A 9,901-nucleotide genomic window follows, 5' to 3' on the forward strand; every position below is an offset into this window, starting at 1 on the left:
ATGGGAAAATCATGTGATTTCAAAAAGTGACAAATAGAAAAAATATTGTGGCCTATAAATTCTGTGGTTATATGAAACGTATTTTGAAATTTTAAATTTTCATGTATTGGATTTAAGCAGTCTAAAAATCTTAAGGTATCTGATATCCGCCTGACAGCTGGCAGCCCTAATGCGCGTACGCAACTCGCGACCGTCCTTCCCTTGTAACCGAGACCCATTGTTCATCGTGTGTCCGTCCAACAAAAAAATTTACTCTATTTAATTTCTTTGGCAGCCCGCGTCGTCGAGTATATTTTCATTTGGCCTGCGCGTGGGCCGCACTACTCCCATATAGCAGATGACTGACGCTGATTTTTATTACGTTCGGGATGCAATATCGTATTGTTTTATTGATGTGTAAAATAAATGTAGGTAATCTAGGAATATTTTTGTTTGGATTTAACGATCGCCTGTGCATGCGATAAATCATCTTCAGGAATTTTTCGAAGCTCTCTCTTTTAAGCTGTACGTTACAAATGTGCGAATTCTTCAGAAGCGCGCGTGATTTAAAGATATAACTGACATGGATCATAAATAACGAAGCTAGCAGTAGGTATATTATCTCAGAAAGATATACGATGTCACCGAACAATGAGCTTCGTCGTGCGCGATATAAATAAATATCGAGGAATTTATTAACATCTTAACCGGAACCTATGAATTAGCGCTTTGCCTTTTTCAGGATTTAGTGTTAGCTTAGAAAATTAGTTGATCCTATATTTCTTCTAAATAAATATTTTATTCCGACTTCTCTTTTTTCTGGGAACTAAACAGCCCTACATGTAACCTTGACTATCAGAAATTCAATGACAAAAAAAAACACATTGCCAAAGGTCAGCCACCAGTTCCCAAAACTTTATTTCATTTTAATAGATTGTGTTCCGTTTGCGGTTGTGTTAAAGTTGTTCAACTGTTGTTCCGTATGGTCCCGGGTAGTGGTGGCTGCGACTGGCAGCCGGGGACAGCGGCCGCACGCCCGAGCGCCGGTTTATATTTGTTTCAATCACGCACCACCCGCCTGCCATGTTCTACGCACTTCCTAATTCCTAGCGTTAGGCAGCCGTCGCCTTGCCGAGGGCCAGGGCCGTCGGCAGTAATATGTATTAGAATTATCATGTGCAAATTACAAAGTATAACAATTTACTTAACATGTACACATTGTCATCTTTGTGTGTAGAACGTGAGACGCGATGTGGGAACACTATATTTTCAGAAGTAACGTAAATTTTCCTGCAATGTGTTGAGTTCAATCAGTAGCATATTACAGACACCTGGAAGTAACTGGTGACAGACAACTAGGTAATAAATTAAGAAGCAACAATATCTATTTTACAGGTTGCAGCGATGCACATCTTATGACTGTCTGCTGGCCCGCAGCCTGGAAGTAATCGTTTCATTCATTTAACCCTACATTTTACACTGTCCAAGAGAAAATAGTGCACAGAAACGCCCTACTATTAAAACATCCAGTAATGTCCGATGAAACTATAGTTGGAGCATACTATCGAGCCAGTTCCAGATCCAGAGCATTAAACGGCTCGTGTACGCATGACGACCGTGGCGCTCGTGATTGATGCTACAAATCACTGGATGCAACAACGGACGGTTTCACATGTATCTCTAATTTTAGCGTCCAAAACTAGCAATCAACCTGAATCCCATCAATTTAACAACATGTTGGCGTACATATTTTCCGCGTGGTGCCGCTGCCAAACAATGAGCATACGTTTCTCGAAGTCTGAGAAACACACGGTAGTGTTACGACAACCTTTGATATATATGGCTAGCAGGTGCTGCGCCTATGTGAACTTCTCAGGGTCGCTGGCTTTGACGTGAATCTACACGCGTTGATTTAAAATTAAGAGCTGGTTTCATTGATAGAGTCATTTTTTACGCGGTTATAGGCTCCAAATAAGCGATAAATAAAATTAAATAGTCGCTTCCTCTATCATGAAAAAGTAGAAAACAACTACAACCGTTCTGTCATTTTGACTGCCTGCAAGCGCAATGACTGTATAAAGTGCTACCGTTTCTGTACAAGTAACATTGTATCCTGAATATGCTGAAGTACACTTTTAAACACCAGCAAAGTCGTTAAAATTGTTTTCTATTTTCAGCACATGTTCTCAAAAAGACACTTGCGGGAGGAAAGGGCGTATTACACGCAGCTTTTACGGCATCTGGTACCACGGCACGGCCCTAGATGCGTTTCGAACATGCCCCAGCGACATGACGCTCCGCTAATGACATATTTCGGGCAGTGCGCCCCAGTCGCCGCCAAGGACACGTCACCGTCCGCACTCGCTATTTCCGACCGCGGCTATTCCTGAAAGCTTACATTGTATTATTTTTACCGCAGAATGTACTGTCCACTGGGTACGGGCCTTGTACTGACCTATTCAATTAAAAAAATGTTTGAAAAATTCTTAAAACTTGCAGCTAAGAAAGATCGAAAGCACATGTTGAGACCATAAAGGAGTCAAAACTTTGATCATGCTTCCAAAGAATGTGTATGGTAAGTAACTTTTTATCAAATTGGTGTAGGTACACAAGGAATATCAAACTGTGAATAGGTTCAATCACAAGCACGTGAGAACCACGTCGCTAATCAAGTAAATAACATTGGATTAAAAAATTGCATTTGTTTTCAGTTTTATTGCCGTCTTTCTATGCTGATCTGTAAGCTTTGTTGTTTAGACTATAGAAACATCTCTTTGATCAGTTAACACAATGTTTTAGCATTTCTCTAGTAGATACTAGATTGAATTTTTCCTCTGACGTAGTCAATGACGTCATCGCATAGTACATAATCTTATTTCATGTAATTTGCGTTCCACTGTATTTTTTTAATGATTGATTGAACGATAAAAAGATTTTTCTATTGTATTGAAACCAGTCAACAATTACGTACGTAAGTCTATTAATTAACGAACGAGCGATCAAGTAACTCAATCAATTGCTAGTTAAAGGAAATAAGTATGCACATTGATTGCTCTTATTGCTTTTATGAAACCATTGCTTGCTTAATTGGAGCGTGCGCGCATGCAAACTTGTACCTAACCAATCGTTTAAACGTTGCAACAATCACGTCAATTTTCTCACTATACATTGACGTTATTTTACAGGTATGTTTTAAAAGAGCCAGTATTTTTCTAACAAGCATAAAACCGAAACATCTAAAAATATTGTAATATTTTAGAATGTGTCAAAAAAACAAGTTACTGCCTACTTAACGCCAACGCGGTCGATAATCATCACTAAATATATTCTTCGAGCCCTTTTGTTGTCTCGTCCACAAATATCATCAGTGACATTGATGTAATAACAGACATGCTTCATGGTCGTAGCACTCGTCGCCAGGGGGGCTGGCGGGGTCGAAACCCCCGCTGCGATCTGAAATACTCTTTACTTTAAGTTCTTTAAAAACTAATACACAGTAGTGTCAAAGTCTTAAGCTAGCAGAGAGCTGACACTTTTGTATGTATGTTTATAATTATGATTCCATTCCCTGAATGGCTAGACCAACTAAATCAGTGCCCTATAAAGGTGACAAAAAGGATATCTCCCCATACGGGTTTCACATGTGGTGGACTTGAGATAACCCTACCAGGTATGTGGGATTCCTATGTGATTAAACCTGTAACCCAGCCATAGTAAGTAAATATTAAGCTAAATAATATTAAAATGGTGATAATAAGGGCGATACGCTCGGATGATGGATTAGTAACTATCTGTTAAAAGATGTCTTTGAGAGCACTTTGCTTACAATAGCTTGATAATGACCACAGTTGACAAATTAAATAATAAGGAGTTTGACCTATTTCGTGGTATTCCACAAATAACCAAGGAGTAAAAATCATGAACTGACCTGATAGGCTTTGTCGCAGACTTTCTACAGAATACAGCAGCCTGGCTGAGTCGTGAAAATTTAAACACTATCCATTAATAATCGCGTATCTTTGATGCTCGTCAAACTGCTCATTAAAATTATAGTTTATTACGATCGGTAAGTAATAAAACGAAATTATAACTATCTCGTTAGTTCGGGAGCGATCATTCAGGGCTCTTTAGTACAATTGGCCGCACTCATAAAATTAAGTAACCTGAAATTAGTGTTGTGTAAGAGGTTATTGTTCTTTTATCCGAACTTTAAGGGATGATATTTTGTCAAATCATTAACAGATTCACACATTGGAGCTCATATTAACTGTTTCCATCTTGGATCCATCCATATCCCGATCAAGCTCATTCATCATAAAAATTATTGTTCAAAACCTTGATGATGACTAGGTCTTAAATAAGAGGTAATTATAATTATGTGATAAAAAATTTGCTACAACTCTTCCTTATCTCCCACAAACTGACATTTATGTTGTCACTTTCACGCCGACAGCCTTTTGTTTCTCGAAAAGAGCCTACCATAATTTTCTAGGCGACGACCCTTTTTCTAGGACATTATCTCCATAACCCAAAAGAGTTGTAACTAACCAGCAGGTACCTAGTTACCCTAAACAGGCGCTGATGGCGGGGCTCACTCTGGCAATTTGCTGTAACAGCGGCTAATGCGGTAATGAAGGCTATAAATCCCCCATTGAGCGTGCATGAAGTATTATTAGATGAGTGGCGGTCACCTGCCACCTTGGCGGTAGGTGCCAGCCCAGCGAGACTTTTAGACGCGACGACTTTTTCAGCTTTAACGCACGACAAAATGTATAGAAATATGCGCCTTGCGAGTACCTTTGTGATCTCTTTAGAGTGTACCTATATATGTAATCGAATGGTAGGTATACATAAATCTTTTGTGCTCACTGCTGTTCCAATTGTACTACATAAATGTTGCAAACCCTGATGTTAAGCTCTAAAAGTTCCGTTTCAGACGTCTTCTGAAAGAATTTAAAACTTACACCAACTGTCATGTCAACTTTAAATACAATAACAACTTGACGTAACAGTTCAACGTGCTCTGACATAAGGAAAGGAAGCAGAATACTGCAGCTTAAACACCCATGACCCATTTACCCCGATCGTAAGTGGTGCATAAGAGCATTTCAAAACACTTACGGAAACCACTAAAACGTAAACTACGAATCGAGGCGGTTTCCTCCATTACCTAAGTTCTCAAACAAACAAGAATATATAAATAAGGATCAAAGAAACAAACCAATAAAGGTTGTTACATTTACTTGTTTGTGAAACCTGTTAGAATAAATAAACGGTCACCACGCCACGGTGCACTTATGTTGATGAAAACTAAAATAGATTTAAGTTTACAAATAAATATTCGTGCCTTGTATTTACATAGTTTACACAGGCATGGTTTAATTATCCTTAACTGACTGGACAGGCATACACGATCGTTAGACATTAATATTCTGGTTTAGGTGGAATTCAATTTCACTGCAGCTGTCCTTAACAAAGTTGTCTATGGTCGCCACGCTAGCCTCACCAATACGGACTCTGCCGTTGATATTATTGACCCAAATATGTTATTACAAGGGGACATACCTGAGACATTAACAGGTACTTTAGGACACATTTTCAACACGATCCGACGTCGCCACGACGCTGACAATCGTGCAGTATAAACGTTCCCAGAATTAATGACTATGAATACTGGGACAGCACGGGTCGCCGAGAGTAAAGCAATATGTCGTCTGCGGTGAGGTTTACGAGCCGCTCCGTTATAATTACTAATTACATAAAGGGGATAAATAGGATAGTGTGACGTCATATGCTTTTACGTCTATAGTATAATTAGGTAAGAAATACATAATTCAAACTGAATCAATAACTAGATCAAAAGTCATGAGTGGAAAATCACTTTACAGATACGAGATTCGATAATATCTCAGATCAAGTTATGATCATAGGATTTTAAAACAATTTAATGTAATAATCTAAAAAATACATAAATAGCTAGGTAGGTAATGCGTTGTAGCCTTGAACTAAAGACAAGTTAACCAGTCTCTACCATTTTGCATTCTGATAATATGATGACAATAGACAATAAATTAAGCGTCTTATGTCATCTTCAAAAATAGAAGCCGAAACACAGATAAATAAAATAGAAATATTTAGTCCAGCCAGGAAGTAATCGAATGAAACTAGCTGTTGATACAATATGTTAACAGCTGAGATGATTTCCTCCTAGATATATTTTAAGATAATTTTAATTAATTGGAAGGTACACGACTCTCGCCATTGTCCGCCAAATAATTAAAATATGACACAAGCTAACAAATGTCACATTTCATGTGTCAACGATGAGGAATGTTTTTGATGTGCTTTTGTTAGTACAAAAGATTGATTGCCAATGGAAAAAATATCAAGTGTTAAAGGTGAAAGGTTATAAAATAGTTATATAGAATGTAATGATATTGATTAACGTTTACTTTATTTTTAACATAAGCAGCACACGTACCTAACTCGTTTGTGATCTTTCACCTCTGAAAGTATTGAATTTTCTCTTTCACCAAGAGGTCAAAGTAATCAGGTATTTTACAACTTAAAGCTGTATCTTTAGACATAAAAGAAGAACAAAAAATAATTCAAGCAATAATGAAATATTAATGGAAGTCTTTAACTGAACAATGATGAACATTAATCAACATTTTTGAACGTTCTTTCTTTCAAAACTTCTAACAGAAACGTTTTTGATTGATATGTAGAATCTGCTTCGTATATTTGCCTAGCTACACGATATATTTTCTTTGCAGTCACCAGAGTAAAATATCTTCGCAAAAAACATACTAACATCCGTTTCAATTTTATTATTTGCATGTGGATTAGTAATTATCGTGGTCTAATAAAAATCTACTGGTTAATGTCTATACGTGTGCCATTAAATAGGTAATTAGTTCACTCTACATACCGAGCTATATCTAGTGTCTAAAAATAGGAGGATATGGTTAATGTTGCCAATTACAAGTATGTCAGAATGGTTATATAAAAATATCTAAATATAAACATCTCGGGAATAGTCTTTCTTCTTCGTCTGGGATTCGTCATGGAATACTAATTACTAGCCAGGCACAACATAATTCTTGTAGGATTTTGGTATTTTAAGTAAGTACTAATGTAGATCACATTAGCGTCTCTTGAATTTCTTAATTACGAAAGCATCTCTCAACGTTTTAATTAAATTGCAATGGCTTGCCCTCATGCTTGAGAAAAGTTCATCGCTACGATTACTAAAAATATCAGAGGATTTAAAACAAAAGCGTTACGAAATAAAAGCCAAACAATGTAATTATGAGGTTCTTCAACCCAATTACTTCGCTTCTGAAAGTAAAACATTCGATAAAAATTGCATTGAAACGATTCGATACTTAAAACGAAAAATACGTAGGGATATGAATTAATTACTTTCAGGATGTATTTCCACCAATTCTATAGAGGTAGGCATTTTCTAAATACCTAGTGTGCAAGGAAAAGTCTACTATAACAATTAATGAACTCCATCTTCATATTTCAAAAGTAGGTAACTTTCTGGAACGTCGCAACGCTTATTTCGAAACGCACCCTAACAGTCCTCGGTCAAAAATGAGGTCACCCCATCCTTTGGGGTGTTACAGAGGTGACTTCGTAAGTCTCGCTCAATTTAATGCTTGAATAAAATATAATTTTCGTCCATGTGTAAAATGGTATATATTTATTTATAGTGTTCTATTTACATGGTGCCAAGAGGACGAGAGGGTGCAAATTAAGTGGTTTTACGAGAAAATTTCCAGCTTTGTTTATGAGACTTTTAAACTTTGGAAGGTCGACTGGAAGACGACAGTTATACTACCGACGATTATCGTCTTATTGAGACCGTTTATAATATTTGCATCTTCAACATTTTCAATCTTTGTCCCAAGTATAAAAAAATATTATAGGTTCTCATTTCATTCAAAAAATCCTGCCGAATCTAAACTTTTCATCAACATTATCGATTGTTCAGTACGCCACCGCTGAAATCCACCATGGAAACGGGAATCACATTAGTCTTCGGTGACTTTGCTATCACTCTCTAGCGTGCGTGATTGATTAATTAACGCCTTGTCAGACACAAAGGGGTACGACAAAAACGTTAACCTCTAATCGACCTAAGGTTAAAAATACTAACCTATATAGCTATCTTTATTGACGATTTGAGAAGTTCTATACCTTATTTACCAGGAATATTGAAGTGTAAAAGATTACAGCATAAATAATAATTAACATGTCTGAGAAGGAAGTAATTCCTTAGCACGTTAGTTTCGACTGATGATATTGGCAGCATCCATCCTCCGAGCCTTTTGTCAAGCGGACTTCTGATCATAAAATGTACAAAATAGCCACTTACATTGCAATAACAAACCCAAAATCTTAAACAAACTACCAATTTTTAGATCTACAAATCATTTTGAAAAGATAAGTCAGGCTCATGCTTCCGAATATTACTAAGAAAAACTGTAAAACTGCAATAGATTTGATCAAAACAAAGTTTTTACTACCACTGTAAATATACAAACAGAAAACAAAATAAAAATGATTACCCCTATTTCGCACGAGTATGATACTAGACTCGTGCGGCTCTGTACATATTTACACGCGCTTAAGCACTTGCTCACATGTAAAACTATCTAATTTTACACTCAAGGTAATCGCACATAATGTAATATCTGCATAATATAGAGATATTTTGGTCTGATACCAAGTGCATCCCGGGCTTGTGCATCTACTACGTGGATGATTACCTACATTCGGGGAAAGCTGCACGCAACATTAATTGTTGATTATGAACGGGTATTAATATTGCCAGGAATAGGATTTAAATGTCATAATGTTTAGAATTTAGCAATCTGTTATGGATTGCTGTAATCAAATATGTTTATTTATGTTTGGGAAACATCTGCATTAGGTTACACGAGTTTATGAAAAGTGAAGTGCATGAAATGAAAATAAATGAAGTAGGTAATCATATCCGTGTTCAAAATAGCAATGGTTTGCATACGCATAGGTATAGCCATATACATCATCATCCACCGAGCCTTTTTCCCAACCATGTTGGGTTCTGTCTGTTCCAGTCTAACCGGATTTAGAAGGGTACCAGTGCTTTACAAGAAGCGACTGCCCTGCCTGACCCCCTCAACCCTGACTGTACTGCCATATACATATAAACATATAATTTAATTAAAAACGCTTTTCGAAAATTAGCTGAACTATGACAAATCCGTGCTTAGTATAAGAGACATTGTTATTAGATAAAAGAATTATAGCTTCCCCCTTTGCAACCCCGAGTAGAAGTTATAATTAGCTTGCGTCCTCAATACGCCTTCGATGGATACGAGATTCATATTTTATTATTTGCCTGTTCAACCTAGATTTTACCTACCTAGAATAGCTTATGTATAGGAACTAATTTGATAAACATATAGTACTTTTTCTCAAAAGTATGATTTATTTCATCCGAAAATAGTGATGACCCAAAGAAGTCTCCATAAAAACGGAATTTATAATAGCATTTTAAGGATTGTCAAAAGATGCATTTATTCGAAGAAAATACTTTGTATTATTTATAATATTTTCCATAAATAGAACATAAAAAACAGCGATTTACTGCAATTAACGACCAGTCTCGTTCGCCTAAATACGTCAGTGCACCGGCTATATTATGCAACCGTATGCAACGAACAGACGGATCAGGAAGCATTGTCGTGTGACATAAATTATGCATTCTGTTCAATAAGACGCTGTATTATCGTCTCTGCATGAACATTGCTAGAAATATCCCTTTACAACGGACTAATACTTCTCAGTTTGATGGTTAAATATGTTAACGATGAATTTATCACTAACAGAGACTATTTAGCATAGAACTGTACGTATATGTTTATTA

This window comes from Helicoverpa armigera, chromosome 9, assembly GCF_030705265.1.
Source record: "Helicoverpa armigera isolate CAAS_96S chromosome 9, ASM3070526v1, whole genome shotgun sequence".
In the NCBI taxonomy this organism is placed as follows: domain Eukaryota; kingdom Metazoa; phylum Arthropoda; class Insecta; order Lepidoptera; family Noctuidae; genus Helicoverpa; species Helicoverpa armigera.